Source organism: Dufourea novaeangliae, unplaced genomic scaffold, assembly GCF_001272555.1.
Source record: "Dufourea novaeangliae isolate 0120121106 unplaced genomic scaffold, ASM127255v1 scaffold115, whole genome shotgun sequence".
In the NCBI taxonomy this organism is placed as follows: Eukaryota; Metazoa; Arthropoda; class Insecta; order Hymenoptera; family Halictidae; genus Dufourea; species Dufourea novaeangliae.
In genome coordinates, this window is record NW_015373998.1 from 1,703,659 (window position 1) to 1,726,431 (window position 22,773).

Below are 22,773 nucleotides of genomic sequence, written 5' to 3' on the forward strand. Positions count from 1 at the left end.
TCGACTGACCCGTAAGAATGGTCAAAGTGTTCTTAACCATTCGCTAGGATTATGTGTTCGATGGACGTGATTATCGATAGGTAATTATGTCCTTAGTTATTGAGGTATACGAGAACGATCATAAAACTAACTTAATTTGAAAGAGGATAAGATTGAAGCGATAGAAACTTATATGGCCACGGTGGCTAAATTGCAGTTCGAAAGCCGTAGACGGCCCTTTTGAAGAAAAAATAAACGAAAAAATTATCCCAGGTGTATGGCGAAATTGTTAAAGTACAACAATACTGAAGAAAATTCAAGAAAATTCAGCCCAGGTCTTAATAAGGACTCACCTGTCGAGAGGCCCTACATGAAGACATTCTACGAGTTACTACTGAGCAAAATTCTGTGGTCACTATTAAAGAATTGACGCAGAAGTTGATAATGTATAAATGACTGATTGCTAACAGAAAGTTGTTTGTTCTCATTAACATATACAGGGTGAGTCACCTAACGTTTGCACCTCCAATATCTTTGTGGCCTTTAGAGACACGTTAAATGTGTTAAGGACAAAGTTGAATGGTTCAGTGGGGCTTAAACCACCCTTTTTTCCGTAACCTTGAATGACCTTGAATAATTATACTCACTGAATTCATAATGAAAGAAACTATCATTGTAGCTGTTTAAAATCGGGTGATTCCATTTTAAAAAATGAAGTTGACCTTGATATCTCTAAAAACAATGACATAAAAACAAAAAAATTTGTGGTTTCATGTTAGCCCCATTGAACCATTCATATTTCTCCTTAAGAAATTTGACGTATCTTTAAAAACAACAAAAATATTTGTGGTGCAAGCGTTAGGTGACTCACCCTGTATATCGAAAGAAACCGCATTACTTATGGAACGACCCAATATTACCATGAAAGCTAAAAGATCAGAAATATAGGGTTGTCGTCAATAAAACTCGGCGCATCATCGAAGAACGAAGTACAGATGCATGTTTCTCAATTCCGTTTGCTCTTCAGGTATGCGAAGTTCCCGAGAAATGGAACCGATTCGCGGAGGTGAGCTTGTTAGCTGGAAAGCGCAACCGCGCGGCATCTGAATGCTGATGCGCAATCGTCGGTGGTAGTCGACGATAATTAGTACTTTTTGCCCCGACCGTCCACACGAAGTACGAAGCGTTGAATGAACGCTGCATGAAACGTATCCCAAGAATGCTCGGACGGTTTTTTCGGAAGAGGAACGTAAACTGTAACAAACCAACAGACAGGATCGGGGGCATTATCGCCGAGTGCCTGGGCATTTCCATCGGGAGCCCTACATACCGTCTTAAACGAAGCAAATCTAATGTGATCATTCGCCCCAATGAAAATCATGCCACGACTACAAAGCACGCAAGGCTGTCCTTGCGTCGATCACAAGTAGCTTGTCCCATCGCAAGTGTTTATGCAAGGTACACGGCGTGCCTGGGAGAAACGAACATATCTTTCAGACAGTGTCATTTGAAATGCAGATTTCAAGCCTCTAAACTTTGAAGCACTAATGTATAATGCCTTCGTGGAAATGAAATGGAAGAATTCGTATTAAATAATAACATTTACCTATAGTAAATCCTCGATGAGGCTTCGAAACTTTTTCGGCACTGAACATTAAATATTTCATAAACTAAAGGCCACATGCGGCTGAAACAAATATCATTGCCTTTGGAATTCCAAGATCTATCACTGCGCTAAACCTCATTAAAAAGTCAGCGTTACACCTGGGGACCTCTCAGTGCCGAGGACCCATCGAACACTCATCGAGAATGTCCTGTACTCATGTCACCTAAATGTATTAAGTACAGGGTTGCGTTTAATCGCACAATACGTGCAAGCTTTCCGAAAACAGAAAACTAACGAAATCCGATTTTCAAAGTAACTACGCTGTATTCTATAATACCAAAATTAAAGAAAAATTGGAAACAAAAACTGAAGAAAATGTGAAGAAAAAATTGAATCTCTAATATTTCATAAAACAGTGTATCTACATTATATTTATCGATCTGGTAACAACACCTAATGATACATCTCTCCCGTTTTAAATGTATCATTATTCTACAATTAATCTTTTCTAAAACCACGAACCCCGACTTTTTTCACCTGTCGACGCAGCCTCTCCAATACCTAAACGAGAAAACTTCAACAAAGCAGACGGTGTATCGAATTTCCATGAAGTAATAGAAGACGGTACTGCGTGTAAATTTTATAGGAGTAGAAGTAAGAAGAAGTATTAAAGAGGGACTAAGCCCTAACCACGCTATCATCGGCCATTGAAACAAATCAAGCTGAATAGAGGCGCGCGCATTTACTACGATGAAAATTCTTCTCGTTGTCCCCCATTCGAGGACCCGTGTGATAGCCGTAGATATGTCTTTATACCGTATAACTGCTCGCTGTATGTGTACCTGTTTCGTGCCATGTTGTGGAGGTGTGTCTAAGGACAGGCGAGAGAGGCACGGCCAGGTCGAGCCTTTTCAGGATACAGACGAAACCGGGTGGATTTATGCAAACTACGCGGGACCAGGATATGCGCTTGCTTCGCATTCAGCGACGGTGAGCCCGCGACAACCAAACAATAATACCCCCTTCGAACGTGGGAGAATCACGGAAATTGTAAACGAGACGTGTCACGCGTGCGAGAATTAATACGAACCATCTCGAACTTCCATATTGTTGTAGCAATTTGGTGTACCGATAGTTAGTTATACAGTAATGCTTCGATGAGTGCGACAAACTGGAGTCAGCTTCGGAGCATTTGTGGCAAGGCGAAAAGGTTTTGAGCTGCTCATATGTTTGTTTCTTGCACGAAGCCGAGCCTCTGCTTAGTTTCTGTTTACTCTGTTTTTATTGGTTTCTGAAGGGGAGCTCCCCAGTGGTAGGAGAAACGCAGTTGTTCGTATCGGATTCATCGAGGAATCACTGTACATTCATGATTTCTTTGAATTACGAGGCGATATATTTTACGTTGTAGTTATATTAAGTTGTAAGTATAGAATAATGGATAGGAATAAACCGATACCGTGAAGGTATCAATACTTTTACTTATAATTAGACTGCGGATTTTTATGCAAAATGAGACTTTATCGAGTGATTTATAAAAACTAGAGTAAATATAGACAGTTATTTCCTTGCTCGGGGATTTTAGTGGGATAAAAATCAAATAAAAAACTTATTAAACTCGATCGAATTTTTGTCCTTTACTGTACTTCACATACTTCTGTTCATACATAGTTCTGTTCTAGATTGTATTATGTACATTTTATGTACTTATTCACTACTGGTAGTTCTAGTATGAAACAGTTATGTAATGAGATTAAATAATTGTTTGCCAAATGTCGACTCATTCAGTAAGGAATATAATTCTATTATAAAAATTGGAATTGCCACGTTTGAATGATTAAAAATAACAACGTACTCTTTTATCTTTTATTCGTTGTTCGAAACTCTTTACCTAGGTAATGAATTTGCCCATCTCTGATTTTAACGATATATTTTATTAATGAACATTTATTAATGAATATTTGAAACATTTTTCCAGATGACATACATTAACCCTTTGACTGCGGCGCGTTATGCGCATGTCAGTCGCTGACAAAACATATACGAAACAAAAATCTAAATTCTATGTTAAATCAGTTTAATGAAACAGTAAATGTGTTATAGTAAGAAAAATTTAGAGGGCGTATATATACGTCTTTCGTAGTGAAAGGGTTAACATACTAAAAGGTTCACATCGCAGAATCACTGGACTGCATCGAAATCCCAACAAAAACTAAATAGTATTTACTTAATCTTCTCTTTAAAAAAAAATACTAAAAAACAAATTATGATAAACCTCAAAACGATCTAAATCCCTGCAAAAAATAAAAACCAAATATTCAAACCTTATCAAGCGCTGAATAATCCTCAGACACACAACCGCAAACAGACAAGGCAATTAAGCGTCACTTTATCTACGAATGAATTCACGGCTACCTGACAATCGTCGATCATCCCAGGTCTGAAAGCGAAACCCCGTTAAAAGCACAGAAGTCCACGGCGAACGCGTGTTTAGAAGTTCGCTGAGAATCAATCTCAATATGTATATACTAGCACACGCTCTGTGCAAAACGACAAAGGAGACAAAAAAAAAAAAGCGAATCGTACAATGCGTTCAGCGTGGGAGAATCATAGAAAACGTTTGCAAGAGGTGCGCGTTATAACCTGCAGACACGACAAAGAGGGTGGGACACAATCGACATCTGTTCCGCGGGCACATTGGAAACCCTAGCCACGGGGGCTACCGAAGGGCAGGTTCCCATGACGGGACGGGCAGGTATATAACGCTTGGTCAGGTGTGCGTTGGTTGGCCCTAGCTGGAAGAACCTTTCTCAAGATCCCCGGCTTTTCGCAATTAAGTCGATCGCCCGGGAGGACATTTTCCATTGTTCGGTCAGGTACAACTCGGAAGAGGAGCTGCTTTCACGGCTCAGACGCGTCTGCGCATTAGGCTCGCAATTGCTATTGTAAAGCCATTCGAAAACTCGAGGGAATAACCAGGTTGTTGAAAAAGCAACGGAATTCATAAATTTATGAATTCATTATGGAAAATTTTCTTGGGAATACTTGGGGTGGGGGGGGGGATCAATGTTACCTACATTCTCAGTGGACATTTTTCTGCGACCGGCCAATGACTTAACTCAGACCTTGTTTTCATGTGAAGGTATCTAGTAGCGAACAAAAAAGTTACCATTTTTCTGATTTTTATTCATTCTTAACGTGAACTTAACCTTCGAATTGAAAGGTGGGTTTAAGGTCATACTTGGTAAGGTGGGGTCGGATACGACCCGAGCTCTTTCTTGCTATTTTCAGATGTGTAAAAAAAGTTTTTTATCTCGAATTTGTATTTCTGTTATATAATAAAGAATAACGATTGAGTTATATTACATATAATAGTATAAGTATTAGACGTTTAGTAAATAATAAAAAATATTTGCAAACGAGATATATATAAACTATAGAATGGGGACAGCATAAGATGACCTATTAAAACCTTGATATATTGAGTTTTATACAAATTTTAGTTCTCTATCAGAATTTTATATTAAACACATAAGTACAAGCTTTAAGTTGACGTGAATAAAACAATAAAAATCTAACACGTCGTAAAAGTGGTAACTTTTTCGTCCGCTGTTGTATATATTTTTTAATGTTTTGTTGCATAATAGAAACTTTCACAGAATTATTATTATTACTTGGAAAATTAAACTATTTGCTTCTTCCGATTGTTTGCAATGAATATCTTAATAAAACATTAACGTGCTTGCGTGACAGATAACATTGAAAATAATTATTAGTTGTAATTACTGCATAAAATTTCATTTTCACCCGATTTTCCATCGGTAATTCTTCTCGAAACGATGAAAACGGTACATGTGAAACACGATTTAAAAAATATATCAAGTCCACTAATCGGTTGTTAATCTTGATTTATGATTTTAATAAATACAAAAGACCAAACGCCTCACGGATTCTTTATTACAATGAAACGTTACACTAATTGCATCCCACTTGGAATCATTAACCCAACTTCCATCGCGGTATTGTGTTCCGGTTTAACGAAGCAAGTTCCCAACAAACATGGTACACGTGCTATCACGCCGAATAATAAGACAAGGTATTTACACGGTATGTGTATCTCTGATATCATAATGTTACAATTAACTATTATAAACATTTTCGTTCTCAAAATAACGTTATTCATTTTAAAAATTCTCTATCCACCCGCAATTAATCCATCACAATTAATCGTTCAAATTTTTCACCGATTACATTCTTTTTCTTCAAAACTTCCTCTTACCTGTACATTTACGTAATCTAGATATATCCTTTTATTTAATGTTTATGGTCACATCAACTGCTAGGCTATTAACGACCGTAATCAGTATTTGGTTTAAATTTCTAGGTATAAATTCATTCTCCGCAGTAACTCAATCATTTTCATGTTTTTTCTGTTCCCAAGATTTCTTTGGTACTGTGTGGTAGCTACAGATGTTTCCTAGATATATCTGAAATTTTACATTAACTGTTATAAACATTTGTACCCTCAAAATACCGTTATTTACTCCACAAATTCCCTATCCTCCCACGAATAATCACACATTAATCCTTGAAATTTTTCTCCAACCGCATTCTTTTTCTTCGTCCCCCAATCTGTACATTCTACGTAATAAAAACTCACATCTGACAAGTACAAAGGGTTAAAATGTTCTCGAGCACTTACGCGTATTCACCGTTCGTCGAGTCGAAGGAAATTGTTGCACCGGAAATGTAATGGCATGCGTGGACGTAATTTTATTTGCAAAGGAGTACCTAGGTATGTAATTCGTAACGCGCAACACGTGCTCGGCAACTATTACCCGTCAGACCGAGTGGTCGGCCCTCGCGGGATAAGGTTCAACGTTAGGGTTGGCCCCTGGTAATTATGCTGTTTCGCGCTAATGATTACTTTGTGGAAGCGCAATTACGGGGACGCATTAACTATCGCTCGCGAGGAGAAACGATAAACGGAGCCGGTTCATGGTACGTTTACTTCCACCTAAAATGGCACGGGCATTATATTTAACTAGACGCCCCATTATGTCTAAAGGATCTTATGGCCTCCGGTCTTGGTGCCGGAATTCACGATGAACCGCCGCTCCAATAATTCCCGGAGCAGGTAAATGTTAATATCGCAAAATGTAAAAAGGGATTATTAAAGTGGCAGTAGCAGTCTCGACGACAGATGAATTTATTTAACGGGCACGATTAATTGAAGAATTTCCCGTAAATTAAAGAATTAAGCTTCCTTCGAACAGATGATTTTTTCTTCTGTTAGATCTTATGCAAACAAAATTGGAAATTATTAGGTTGTTGCGCGTGAAGGGATCGTTTTATTATCGGGGTATTGAATCATAATACGAATTTTTATTAGACAAAGCAAGATTACGTAGACTCTATACACGTTTTTCATTGAAATGTAAATGTTCCATTTGTGCTGTATTTATTAGATAATTGTTATAGTTGAGTTTGAAAATGACTCTGGATTGACGTCTACTTCTCTCAAGTATGTAGGTATTATTGTTTATGAATTTAAACGTGGAGGAAATGACCGAATTTGACTGAGATTGATTCTTTACCTTAATTAATTTTAGTGTCTAACATGATCGATTTGATTGTTATGTCAGATAATACCTTAAAACGAGTAGCATAATTTTGCAATAAAGAGAAGACCTATGTTAATACTTTTTAATTAATACAAGTAACGTGACCGTGTAATGACAGAATATTTCAGTTAAAATATTTCTGCAGCTTTCGCTCTGACGTATATTGAAAAATTTGTTTGTCCTACAAACACGTTAATCGGCAATGCAATAGTTTTATTTGAATAATATTTTGTGCGATCTATATATGTACAGGGCGTCGAAAGATTGGCCAGAACATATTTGATGCAGTGATATGAAATATATTCATGTTTGCTTAGAATTTTTTTCACAGTAACAATAAAGTATCATTAAAATTCAGTCATGTTAAAGTTCCTGTTGAATGTCAAATGCAACAAACTAGATGAACAATAAAACATTTTCTAATCGAGGAACAAATAGAGTAAATTATAATGTACCTGTAGAACTTCATTCTTCCATAACATAATCGAAAAGTTATTTATAATTGCAGATAGAACGACTTCGCGTGAGAAATACTTTATCAATTAAGTGATATACCAGCTTTCAAGCAATTTATGCCAAGGATCTAACGATCCTTGGAGCAAGGACGATTGCACAGATAATCTATAAAAACTGATCTGTTGCAGTTTCACAAATGCATCTGTTTGCATAACAGTATCGACATTTGCATTATCAATCGTGATATCGATTTAATACGACTGAACACTACAAATTTCTACGATTTTACATTTCAATGCAAGGCTTTCTTCGCCAAGATAGCGGGCACGATCACCGAAGACACAGAAATTACGGTCTTCGATTAACAAACGGTAGATGCGTTAAATGCAAATGCAATATGAACGAAGTGTTGGGGCTCGAGGCCCGACCAACGATACTGTCGCCGAAAAAATTCGTATGTGCTCCGAAAAGAGTCGTAAAACGACCGCGTGACTTCCAAGAAGGCTTCTTAATGACTGCACCGCCTATTCTCGTCTCCGGTCGTTGCTTCGACTGGCGTGTACGGCTTCGAGAAAAATTTTTTCGAGGTTCAGGGATGAAAGTACAATAAATAAAAATGATAGGTTCGAAGAAATTTAATTTACACTCAACTTTCGTGGAATCTAACAAGTAAAAGTAATGCTTAACTTGGCTAACAGGCCATATAAAACGTTTGTTAGAACAAGAAAATGTGCCATACTTTCCCTGCCAAGAATGATTATTAAAACTTCATAAATATTAACACACGAAACTATTCTTTCGTTTCAATATAAGAATATAGCAGGCAAACGAAACTCGTCATTTCCTTCTTATCGCATAGATACAAATTAACTATTTTATACCTTTAATCTTTAATTTGGCTACGGTTTAAAGCTAATTATATTAATTAACCAATTCCTGTGTTATTTCTCGCGATGCCAAGAAAAAATTGATGTCGACTGAAAAATTCAAAACATTTTTAAATCTACTTTTTTACCGAATTATAAATTTAACTTAATGGTTATATTATAACCAAATTATCTGTGAAGTATGCAAAATAATTGGTCTTGGAATATTAAGATCGTTAAAAAAAATTGGATTTTAGTTATGAAATTACTTATTGTTTTTGAAAAATGTGGCGCAAGGCAGTCACCGAAACGATAACAGAAACAAAGTTAACAGACTAGCGCGGAAGCCAAACAGCAACGCGTTAGGCGGAGAAACGTAATCACTATAGTATTTACTCGCAAAAAGCCGCATAATTAGAATGTTGGCATGTATCGCGGTGTTGTAGAACTGCACAATTAGTTCCCTCGTTAATTACACGAGAAGCGCGCGACCGAGATTCAACGGATAAAGAGCATGTATTACAGCATCAAAAGAAAGTTAATGGCATTATGGTGTGCATTAAATATTTTTAAAATGCATGTCCCGCTTCGGTTCGTAATTGTACGGCTTTTTTACTTTGCTTTACTTCGTTATCAAACAATATTGTAACGTCTCGATCACATACTACATATTTCGAAACATTTAGAAATTTATCTCTGTTTAAGATTTGTGTACCATTCAAAGTATTACGCAATTATCTTTGGGCTAACATTAAAATAAAATTAAGAAAATTTATTTACATGTTTCTATTGTAAAAAATTATTTTAATTTCCGTGTCAAATTGACCTAAACGAAATACGAGAGTTATTTTTAATATTTTAAATCAGGATATTGTTACATCTGGTCCGTAAAAAGTAAATATACAGCTGCTGGTGTAACGGTAAATATGAAAAACGTTTATAAAAATGTCATCAAAACACAACCTCAGAGTTGTGCAAAATTTTAGTTCGAATAATACATAGTGAAAAGTAATAAAATCTAATGGTACCATTCTGAGCTTTGAACAGTTAATGAGATCAAATAATTGTTTGCCAAATGTAGATTCCTTTAAGAAGAAGTACTATTTTGTTATAAACATTGGACTTTCCACGTTTAAACGACTTAAAATAATGAAGTGTTTTTTTATCGTTTGTTCGTAATTCGAAACTGTTTATCTAAATATTGAATTTGCCCATCTCTGATCAAAACTGACAAAAAGTTCCAATAAACTTAGGTACGCAAAACAGACTTTTCTTTCAGAAGTACAGTACACTTTAAATATGTACATATATTACTGTACCTGTGCAAAGAATCATTTTGCAAGTGTTGAAAATGTCCTGTACATCGGTAAGCAACACAAACCCTCGTACATTGCATGGGTAATCGTCCTACGCGTTTGGAAATGTATTCACCACGTTTCTAGTCGTGTGTCTTCATTCATTCTGCACACGTATCCGTCGAGTTTTCAGCATTGTCCGCCGACTCTGAACAGAAAGCTGCTGGTCCGAGTGACCCTCATACACGAAATCAATGAAATTTATGTCCGACGATTGTGAATTTAAGCCACCTACTACCTACGAAATGTAAGTAGCGTAGACAGGTCCGTGTTTATTACAACTTCTTTTATCAGTTTTGAACCCTCAACCGTCCCTTGTATCAATTTAACACAAATTTCTCCTAAGAAATTACGTTATTATAGAACTACCGACGATAAACATATATTTATTTCTACCAGATAGATAAACACGACAATCTTTTGAAAATATACAAATTTATAAATTAAGTAATTTCTACATTTTCATATTGCAATAAAAGTTCTGAAAGATCTGTGCGAATGCTTTGTTGTAACATGTTAATCGTTGTTACAAGAGTATACCATCCAGTCGTTTCGCCTGCTTTAATAGTTCTAATGTTAAAGAATTTACAAACTTAACCATTCATCTCCTCATAACATTAATTTTCTACCACTGTGTCGATTTGACACCGAAGAACAATTAACCCTCCGTGACCCTCCTCGGTCTTTTATTTCACAAGCAAAATTCGTGCTCAAACATCTACGAAACAAAAGTTAAAGAAACATTATTAACATTGAACTTTACAAACTAGTGGATCATGTAATACAGAGAGTATCCCTGAATTTATGGAAAGCCTCTAAAATACAAAATAAATAGGTCTAGATATAAAAAACCCAGGTACTTGAGAAAATGAGGTATGGATGATGGTCAAGCTACAATACACCCTCTGAGTTTCACAAAATTATTTTACAAAACCACCGCACGTATCAAAGTCTAACAACACATTTACTGTTATACTAAACTGATCCAACATATAATTTAGATTCTTCTTTATTCGTATATGTTTTGTCAGCGACTGACCTGTCAAATTGAATCACAGAAGACAAAACACTAAACCCGAAAGAACAGTCGATGAATATTCATTTCTTCCTCAGCTTTCCTCGCTTTCAAAATATGCTCTACACCCGGCCAGTCCCCCAAGCCTCAAACCAAGAGGTCACGTCCATTCCACACACCCATCTTGGCTCCGACCCTTTTTTACAAGCAACAGTCGCACCTGCGATAACTTCTCGTTTGCTGCCGCTTATCTAGGGCCCCGGATGACACACGTTCACGGTTGCGCCGGGGGGAGCAAGGTCAGATGGTGATCGCGAGATTAGATGAAAGAAAAGTCGCGGACGAAAAGAACAGATCGGGGGAGTAAGAACGGAAAGCTTCAAGTGTAGGAGGGGGGGGGGGGAAGAAAGGAGCAGAGGAGCAGCGGTGGCGACGAGTCCGCGGAATCGCGACGTGGATGCACAGCCGAGAATGGTGAGGAAAGAGAGGATTGAAAGAGAAAGAGGTGTATCAGAGGCTAGCCGGGAGAGAGTTCGTTGGCCGATTGCCTGGCTTCGCCGTGCGCCCCTCTTCTTTGCCGTCCGTTTCAGACGTTTTTTTTTTTTTTTATTCACGAACATCGAACACGCGTGCACAGCCGCAGGTAGGAACACACGGGAGTGCCTGTTTCGTCGAGGGGTGACGTCATCGATCGACAAATCTACCCAGGTGAGCTCAGGTTGCCTGGCGCAACCTCCGTTTTCTTCCTCCTCCTCAACCTCCTGTCCCCTATCACGGGAGTATTAAAGTAGCGTTGTGTCAATACAGGCGGCCAATTGAAATTCCCTTCGAAACGAAACGACATTTTTAGTCCCGTGTTTACGATTCGCATAATCGGTCGGGGTTGTTTGATATATCCGCGAGACGTAGGGACGAAACGCTTCCTGGATTTCAATGAATGACGTTAATGATGCATATATTAGGGGTGTGAGCGAAACTTTGGGTAGGATTGCTTAGCCCTTCGACACCCCGTTTGGCGTTTGAATCGTTGTAAATCGGTTGGGGGATGGAATGTTTAAAGGGTGTCTGATGGAACTTGCTGAATATATTAAAGTGTATTAGGGTATATATTAGATTTGTACAATAAGTAGACTAAGGAAATTTATGCATGGTCATAGCTTCAATGATAATTAAAATGGGATAGAATTTTGAATTCAGTACCAGAGACTTTACCACGTTGGAAATAACGCATAAATAGTATTAAACTTTTTTAATATCATTGTTCTATTGCGTTCTCCGAGTTAAGGGACGCTACGAATGCATAAGCATCCACATTCTAATAATAAGTCATGCATTATAAGTCCCAATATGGTAGCAGTACATTTTAAATTCGGAATATTTTTCCAGTATTGTGTTTAGTCAAAATGGCGAAGAACCACGGAAACAAATAACCAGTATGATTAAAATAGAATACAGTAAATCATCGATGAATGTTCGAAGGCTCCTCCACACTGACAAGAAGAGATACCCACGTGTAACGCTGACTTTTTAATGATATATGACAAAGCGATAGAGCTTGAAATTCTGAAGCCAATGATATTTGTTTCAGCCGTAAATGGCCATTAGTTTATGAAATATCTAATATTCAGTGGCGAGGAGCCTTCGAACACACACCGAGGATTTACTGTAGGTGTTTAAACTATTTCGATAAGAGTGTAGAGTTTCAAAAAAAAATAGTGGACTACTATTATATTGTTACACCTAATACAATGTTTTACAGTTAATCACACAAGTATTCGACCAGCATAAATTATATCAAAAAGCAAAAAGCTATATCAAAATCTATTGTTAACGAGTATTTAATGTAAAATAAGCTAATAAATGTTTATTAAAAATAAGTTTTGATAGTTTCTTATTTCCATACGTACAATTCCCCGCAAAATTCGCTTAATGCCTAAAGTGGACGAATGGTTTTGTGACAAACTGTATACGATCGTGATCGCATCGAAACAGATCAAATAGTGATATACCTGATGAGAAAAAAGATTTCCAACAAAATGGACACTCCAGTGAAGTTCGATAGACAAATATCTGAACTCACTAGATAGCTCAAACCGGAAAACGTGATGTTTTACAGGAATTTTTATATGAATTATTTATAACGTCAAGCCCTTGGAAATTGTAGATTGCAAAACGATTGATGCAGATGATCCAAAAAAAAGTTCTTTCTTTCTCAGATTGCGAGTTAGTAATACAGCATAGTCGATTGGAGTATCAAGCCTAATGATAAACTCCACTCTACTCTGAGCCAACAATGACGGTTCCTTTTTTGATATTATAAAATCGCGGTATTATCTGGCGATCTCATTAATGCAGGACGCGCTGATCAGAATAAACACGAGAATATACCACGGACAATGAGAGACAAAATATGAAAAGAAATATTCTCGGCGTCTACGATTGGATGAACTCTGAGGTCGCCTGTCATTAACGCCCATCGATGAGATCGCGTGTTATCCCGAGTTAGCGTCCCAACAATAAGATCAACAGTCGCACAATGCAATTATCATTAACACCGTATCCTTTTGCGTTTCCACCGTACGAAACACTAGTCCTACAGTCTCCAGCGAGCCAAGACTACCTATTATACGGTTGTTCGCCATTTTTGTAGATACAAATTGCTACTCATTGTTCGCCATATAAGATGCGGAGCGGCTAATGCCTGGATCAAATCAATCGGAACAATGATAATTAGATTGCGGATTTTGTGATATATAGTATTCACGGTTGTCTGAAACCACAGCACAGTAAGATGTTCAATAATGTTTAATGCAGGCTTTTACTTCACTTGCAACATTATTTGATCGAGTGAGCAAATTTTTTATTTATTTCTCTTCCTCGAAATTAGTGTATGGAAATCGATTTAGGGGTAAACGCACCAATGAATGAACACTCAAGAGATTTTGTAACTATTAAAGTTCTATTTTAAATGATATTAATATTAATAAACATCTGGCACATGAAAATTCAATTTTGTAATATTTGCACTTTTTTATAACGTATACATGTCAGTTTGTAAAATTAGAAATATGTAATTAATTAAATTATAAAGAAAACATACAAATTTCACCAGTGAATGAACAATATTAAGTAAATGAACAGTTCTAACCAGTTGTGCGAAAATTGTTTGCATATGAGACAAAGAATTGAAAAAATCAATATTTAATCTTTTGCTTATTTTAACTCCATTTACTCATTTTTATGTTATAATGTTCACTCACTACTACGTGTTCATTTAGTGGTGTAGCCACCCTATGCATAAATATCCGTAGTTTAATATAATTTTTAGAAAACTTGGTAAAATGAAGTAACAGGAAAATCAATCTTCTTCTCTTGTTAGAAGATTACGATCTGGATGAAAGTATATGAACTAAATTTAGATTTTTTTGTCTAAACCAAAGAATATTTTTGCACTGACTAACATTGTAATATGACACCAAATAAATAAGAAATTTTATGTCGTATGTTCCTTCCTTCCACTGAAGAAGAAATATTTATTGAGGGAAAACCAGACCACTGGTCGTGAGATCGCGAACGTTTTTCGCAAAACGGACTTCAGGACTCTTACCTGATTTCACTCAGGTAGCGTCGCGTTTAGAATACAATACAATCACAACGGGTCTACGGTGCAACGTTGAACAATATTTACCGGACCATGTGACCAATATACACATTTTGAATAGGCACGACGGAGTACACTTTTATCACACCGCCTTATTGTTTCTCTCAAAACGTTTTTATATACATAGTCCATTCCTGTCCCGTTCAAACAATAGAACGTAGTCAAATACTCTATTTTTCTAGCTTTTTCCCATTTACATATTTAATTCTTTACACCCTGCACTATTACTATTACAAAAGAAATATTAGTAAACGTTAGTTAAGCAGGAAAAAATTACTATAAATACAAGTTATAATATAACAAATTTTTTATTTTCAGTAAAGAAATGTTTTACGATCTGGAAGCTATAAACTCGATTTTCAGTTGGAAAGAAAAATAAAATGCATGTCTCGAAATTATTCCTACAAATATATTAATAATAGTTTCATAATGAATTCGTGATTTAAAGTTCTATTCGTTAGTTTAAAGTCTGTACAAATTTTCTATCGGAATAACGAGACACTAGTATATTGTACGCGCTATAGAGGCAAATTCCTGTATGATTAAATAGCAGTTAGTAGCATTATCATCGTGATAATTTATAAGAGTAATTCCCAGGACGAGTGGCCAATAATTTAAATTTGTTTCCCGCTCGAATCGTCGTATTCATTCCATGGAACGAGCATTTGCATAATTTATACCGTGTATCAGGCGTATTTACCAAATCAACGACCTCTAAACACCTACCGTCGATCCACAGAAGCGTTTGCACGTCTCCTGGCGGTAATAAAGAAGCATAATTGCTGTCGATTTTGCATAAACTGGCTGAGAAAATGGAGCGAACGCGACTAGTTTGCCTTTAAACGCTTGGATTACAGAATTTTCATTATCCATTAGACTTGTAATCGCGGTCAAATGGAATCTTGATAGATGTAATGGCAACATGAATTTTTAAATAAATATCAAGCTTTAAACTTTAAATATATTTGAGTGAAGGGAAGAGAAAGGTAGTAAAGTATTCGATGAAATCTCTAACTTATATAGAAACGTAATAATTATGGTAACTGAAACTTCATGCTGAATATAACATTAATTTCAAGTAAGTTAAAGCTTCGATAAATATTGAAATAATTGTTATTGAATAGAAAAGGGTACAATAAGTATTGAATGAAATTTCTAATTCAATAGGAACGTAATAACTACAGTAACTAGAATTTTAAGCTGAATATAAAATTAATTTCAAATTAATTTTAATTCGATAAATATTTAAATAATTGTTTTCGCGTAAAAATTCATAAATACAGGATTAACCATAACTGTACATTAAAATAAGCTAAACAAATTTCCAATTGAATTTTACCATACCCAGGCTATTGTTGCATAAAAAAATTTGATTCTACTTCCTACATTGTCTGTTACGTAAAATCGTTCGATATATCGCGATTTAAACGAGTTCATCGTACGCTGTGTTCCCACGTGAACCCGTCCGATGAACTCGAAATTTTATTTTGATGGTCTCAAGGCTAGCCGTCCCGCGACATTCAACTCTATGTAAACAATCGAAACTCTCGAATTCTCGCTAGAGTCGACACACGTCTCATCCGTTCGCGGAAATTGAAATTCAACCGGTCGAAAGCATCGCCATCTTTAAACAGTAGCAGTACAGATGCCGCAAAACGAGAAACCACGAACGTAACAGAGGCTCACTGAAAAATGAAGGCAACACGATCCGTTTCGCGAATGTTATATCATAATAGGACATAGATTAACAAAAGAATGGCGGTTGCTATTTGGAAGTTCCCTTGGCAGCGACCAAGGCTTAGAACTCACGGAGTATTTCGTTCATAAATTTCGGCGTAAAGAGCGGCATTTTAGAATTTTGTTCTGCTCGACGTGAAAGCGCTTTCATGTACAATTTTTCTAACAATTTTAGTTGGTAATGTCTAGATTGCGGATTTTATGCATTTATAGCCAATAGGGCTTTGTGTAATACAAGAGAGAAAAAACTTTCGTTAGATACAATGTGTTTTCTACTTTATTCTGAACACAATATTTCAGAAAAGAAAAATATTTCTATCTTTGCTGTTGTCTTTAAAAATGTCATTTTGCATAAAAGTCCGCAGTCTAGTAATGACTATCGAATTGAATATTTTTAGCACAACGGATGTTTGCGTTAAATAGTAAAGAAGAACCAAATCGTTTAATTCTAATTTGATGTACCTAAATTTAGTAAGTAGTTAACGCAAGCGATTTTAGAATCTCTACATAAATTAGGTTTCCTGAGGTGGTTCAGTTTTGAATCAGGAATGACAAAATCATATTTTATGCCGGTGTTTGTAAATTCATAAATCCTAGTTTTCATTAATTTGTTAAAGGATGTTAGAGTAATTAAATCTCCATGATCCATTACGATATTATATTTCTGTAGCACGCAAGCAATTAGACGATGAATAAATAATAATTCAAACTCATGGAACATTTGGTAACATAACATCTTCTTGTAACGCAGCTAGTAGCCATTTAAGAAAACAGCACAAAAATTTCTTAAGAATAACCTTCGCATTAATGTGGCTCTTTATTTTTCGCACACGCGTGTATCACATTTCGAGGTTAATTTACACAATAACGAAGCAAGTTTGCACAGCAAAACGAATCTTACAACTAACAATAACTTCTCACGTGTCATACATCATTACAAGATGTCATCAACTTTTTCAATTCAACATTTAACCAACGTTCATTTTAAATAAAATCCAACGATTCACACAAAAAATATTAATACCAGTGTCACTCACCTCTGACTAGAAGGTTACTCCACAAATCAATGCATACTAAACCAATGAACGATTCATATAGGTAAACGCGAACCGCACAAACGAGCACAATAAACGAAATTTTCTTTTAATTTACTAACGAGCTGAACGTTTCCGATAAATTTGTATTTCGACGCCGATCGTCGCGCGATTCGATGACGTGTATGTCTCTGTGTATGATTTATCGAATTTGAACTGGAGCTATCGGAGCGTAGATGCGCACACCGGCACGACTCTGTCGAAACTGGCGAGCGCAAGAGCAGCGGCGGGGAACTCCCTGGTTCCCTGCCTACGCGCGGATGCACGTGGGTTCCGGGGAGGGGAATATCGAGGGCCCCCGTAGGTATACATATAGTAGTAGGTATTCGCGGATAGCATTTTACCCGGTGGGAACCAGGGTGGTGTAAATCATTCGCGCCCTTCGCGAGGTATTCCTTTTTCCCATTTCCTTCTTCGGAGGAATCCTTCGAACCTCTCGGTACGATCTTTGTTGTTCCGTTTCTGTCTAGAAATTCCCGTCTCTTTTTTTTTTTCGCGGTATGACGCTTGAAATTCATCCGCGATCATCACAAAGGAGAACGAAATGGAGCGATTGATCATTGATTATTCGTGAAATATGTATTTTTTTTTTATTCAGAAGAGTCCTTCGAACCTCTGGGTACGATCTTTGTTGTTCCGTTTCTGTCTAGAAATACCCGTCCCGAAAATTCGTCCGCGAGCATCACAAAGGATAATGGAATGGAGCAATTGATCATTGATTATTCATGAATTTTCGTGAAATATATATTTAGGGTACACTTTTCATCCGAGAAACATTTTTTTCCACTGTAAATTTATATTGATCGAAAGTACGTATCGAATAACATGCAAAAATATGAATTTTGAATTTAAGAATCGATCTATTAAAAGTTATTACGCAAAAAGAACTCCGAAATTTTCACGTATTTTCTAATCTTTTATGTGACCAACTATCATACAATACAACCTATATATGAAATACAAACTACATAAATACTAAACACACAGTCTTCTTAGACCCTCGTTTTTAGGATCACCCTCTTTTATACCGTCAAAATCTCTCCAAATACGCAAACAAAATATAATCGTTTCGAAAAATAAAGAAGTTACATAACCCATATTTCTCCCATTCTGGTAGAAAAAGAAAAGATTTCGCAAAATAACTTTTCACCGGAACGATTCCTAAACTGAAAATTAATATCGTTAAACTCTATAGAACAAGTACTTCCCATAAGTATAACTTTCACCCTCCAAAAAAAAGTTTCCCACAGCATAAGTGCACATTGTATTTATTTTTCTTTGTATTCGGAAACGTCTTTCGAATTTTGGTAATCTTTGTTATTCTGTTTGTGTTTAGAAATTGTCTTCCATTTTTGCAATATCGCACAGTGCTCCAGATTCAAAATTCAGAAGTTCATACATCTGTTTAGCTTAAGAAATCGAAAACTTTGAACCTTAGAAATTTTATTCAAATAGGAGTAGACGAATGAACAAATTATTATAAATTTTAGGGATCATCTTCGATGATGACATCATTCACTAACAGGGTTCCTAACATCCTTATGAAAGTCTGAATTTTTGAGAAATTTTTCTGACTGACATTGAGAATACGGAACGATCAGAGGAGAACAATAATACATTGAACAAATCCTCCATAGTTAATAATAAGGCGACGTGAATTTTTTGGAAGATAAAAGAAATTTTTCTTACCATTTGATCTACGAAATTTTGATTCTAGACCACTTTGTGGCGGTCAAAATTCGGCTGCAAGAGTCATCAAGCAATTCATCATGAGGAAATTGCTTATTCGTAATGTCCGCGAATGATTTCTTTTTTCTTCTTCGGATTCTTCTTCGGCAAGCTTTGTTATTCTGTCTCTGTCTACATAAATCTCTTCCTTTTTCACGATGACGCTTGAAATTTGTCTGCAAGAAACGAAAAGGAGGGTAAGGTTGAGTGACTGATTATGATTAGGTCTCTCATTCGTACCCTTTACGAAGTATTTCTTCTACTCCTTCATAAAATAGCTTCGAACCTCGGTAATCCTTTATCTTCTGTCTTTGTCTAGAAGTTCTCTTCTTTTTTTCGAAATGACATTTTCTTTCTATCTAAAGGTTCTATTTCCTTTTGCAATAACGATTCAAACTCGTTCGAAGAAGTCGAAAATAACGATAAAATCCAGCGATTGATTACAATTAACGAATTGCAAATGTTTATGTACTTGTAATTTTGTGTGAATATATACAAACTCGGAATAGTCCTTATAGTTTTATCTTTCATTTTTACAGTCGATGAATGTCTTTTATCTGTGTTGGTATGATTTTTTTCAAGTCGTCAAGCATAGAAAGAGAATGTAATGTTACATAAGCTTCTTTGTACAACTTGTATGATTTGCAAGTTATCGAGTAGCAAGAACAAGAAGAATGTAATATACACATTAAGAGTGTAAAGTTAGAATGCAGTATTTTCATTTAGAATCTTGCCCCGTGCATTCACTATTACTTTCCTTGATAGCAATGAGAAGTGCATAGAATTGCATCATCATTTACTATTCTAGTAATTGGTAGTTTCTTGAAATACCTACACAATATTTTCATCGTTGAACGAAAATGTATTGAATCAAAATTTAAAAATACATTTTATGCATAGGTGATACTCAAATAATTATTAGACGTTTTTCTTTCTGATTTATACAAAAAAAAGTAAGACCAATGTGTGGAAAATTATGTGTACGTCGAAGTCTTTTTATAATTATTATTTTTACCTCCAATTTCAGAAAAAAAGTATACAAACTAAATTTAAAATACTATACAAACATTAAAATATTTCATATTCGAAATGGATATTTTTTTTATTTCAACAGAATTTCTGAAACTATACCGCACTTATATTTACAGTTAGTTGATATATAAAATGATTAGCGCAATTGGTAAAACTAAACCATTAAAGAAAAAGAATACGTTCCAGAAGGAGTGCATGAATAATTGAGGAAGTGGGAGAGTTATCTTTCACGTCCTGCTTTGTTAAAAATTAATCAAATACAAACGGATAAAATATAAATCATACGTGAGGTCATATCCGTTACTAGAATATTCTATGCAAAAAAGACAGAGAAATTTCAGTTAGACACATGGAATGCAATAAAAGACATAATATAACTACCCAACCAGTGATTTTTATCCTCAATTTTTTTACTTTATAATCTATAAAATTATGCAAAAATTAAACACAATTCTCACATCAATCATAGTGTCTTACAATGTCGTAACCATAGTTAAGTTCCATCGACAGAAATTGATCATTTCTTGCGCAAGGTATGATGCTGTGCATCGAATTTCACTTTTAAATCTGCAAAATCCCCGAGGCTCTTGAAAAAAATCGCAGACTCATCCAGACGCCAGGTCGTCCGTTTCTTGAACCGTAATTTCTTCGACGAATCAGCAGGATCAGAAAGGTCGATTCCGTGTCCAACTAAAAAAAAAGCACACAAGAATTATACACGTCGTACAATGTACGCCGAAGTGGATTATATTTCAAAACTGTGTAACAAACTCGATTCAACCCGGTTCTAAGGCAGCTTTCAACGACCCTATTGCATCGCGCGCGCGCGCCTGACTTCTAAAAGAAGACGGAATAAACGTAAGAAGAAACAGAGGGGAACAGGTTCTAGATTCATTCACATCCCCGCGAGGCCTTGAAGCTCGGGCAAGAAGCGCTCTATGCAGTTCCTACCATAGACTTCGTCCAGTATTCCAACCGGTAACCGCGAAGGTATATACATAACTCCTCTTGTAAAATTGTCGAACGAGAAAAGAGATGGGCAAATTTATTATCTGGATAAGAAATTTCGAATAACGAATAAAAAAGAAACGTACTTCGTCAATTTTTGTTATTTGTTAAACGTGAAAATTCCAATTTTGTATAATAAAATATACATTCTTCTTTGAACGACCCCGTATTATACCAGTCTCGAAAAATTACGGTATAAAATCTGACATAGCTCCAACACACACAGGATTACATGAGAAACAGAATAAACTATGAAACAGAAACAAATATGTACAGCAAAATATGTGACGTGTTCTGGTAATAAGGCGTTAAGTGCGAAAAAATTGATTTTCACTTTTTCAGGGTTTTTAATCCGCAAAAGTATGCTCTTTGCAATGCAACCAATCCAAATTTTCTAGAATAATTATTGACTTCACGATTCACAAATAAAGTCAAGTATTAGTAATGAAAATAGAGCATTGAATTAAGTGGTTGTACCAGCTTCATTATTCAGAAATAATAGTAGTAGTGAGTTACAGAAGTATTCGTACCCTTGCAATAATTATTCTTGCATTCGAATAGTTAATATTCCTTAACAATATACAGTCTGAAACGTTTATCAATAAAGATGTATTCTGCAATAACAAAGCTTTCGAATGATACATCATTAATTGAAAATAGTAATATACGTAAATGGAAACTTAGCAAATCGTCGAAAATTTAATCTCATAAAAGTATTTTAATACGTACAATTTAAAGGGCCACAGGAAATTTACAAAGATTTACAAATATTTTCATTCCACGTGGATACAATGTTTACAAGTACGAATACTTTTGTGAGCTTCATTTATATTACTATGAATTATTATTTTTCAATAAATGACGCATAATTCGAAAGCTTAGTGATTGCACTACATATTCACATTAATAACCATTTCAAAATATATATTATTAAAGAATTATTAGTCATTCGAATTCACGAATTGCGAGGGTACGAATACTTCTGCGACCCAGTGTACGTACATTGTAGTCATTGTACTCTGATCATCCTCAAATGAAATACGTAACACCATCCAGCTGGAAATAACATCAAAGCGTAAGAAAAAACAGCAGAAAACAGAAAAGCATTTATTTCAAAAAGTCATTTTCGCATGTCAGTGTCTTTTTACCAAAGCACGTCATATATGTATAGTCTGTCCAGATCCAGCATCGTCGCTAATGACCTTGCTGTCGATGCGACATAAAACGGACAAGAAGAAGACTACTTCATCTTGAATGCTCGACTAGACTGCTCGAGTACAAAGAGTTGCGGCAAAGTACAAACGGACAAATGAAATTTTGTCGATTTTCACTTTCTCACATTGACTCTAAATATTATTTAAAGTCTGTTTATGTAAAAAAGTGAAAATCGACAAAATTGCAGTTTCCCGATTATTCTTTGCTGTCATCGAATTACTCAATCTCATACACTGTTTAAAGGTCAGAATAACACTCTTACAATTAGATATTACTATTTTTCACTATATTATTTGAATGAAATTCTGCTCAAATCTGATTGAAGATAAACTAGTAAATACTACGACGAAAAACTCTGGGATCTGTTTCACTACAAATCGCGCAATGTAGTGGTGATGGA

At 35.8% G+C, this 22,773-nt stretch overlaps 1 protein-coding gene across 1 annotated transcript in view; it reads right to left on the reverse strand.

Annotated features, from left to right (window-relative positions):
• Nucleotides 1-17,480, reverse strand: part of LOC107188091 — a 34,581-nt gene extending 17,101 nt beyond the window's left edge. Inside the window, exon 1 of the mRNA XM_015576337.1 lies at nucleotides 17,334-17,480. The gene's annotated coding sequence lies outside the window, so the exon portion shown is untranslated. The remainder of the gene's footprint in view (nucleotides 1-17,333) is intronic.
• Nucleotides 17,481-22,773: the final 5,293 nt, after the last annotated feature.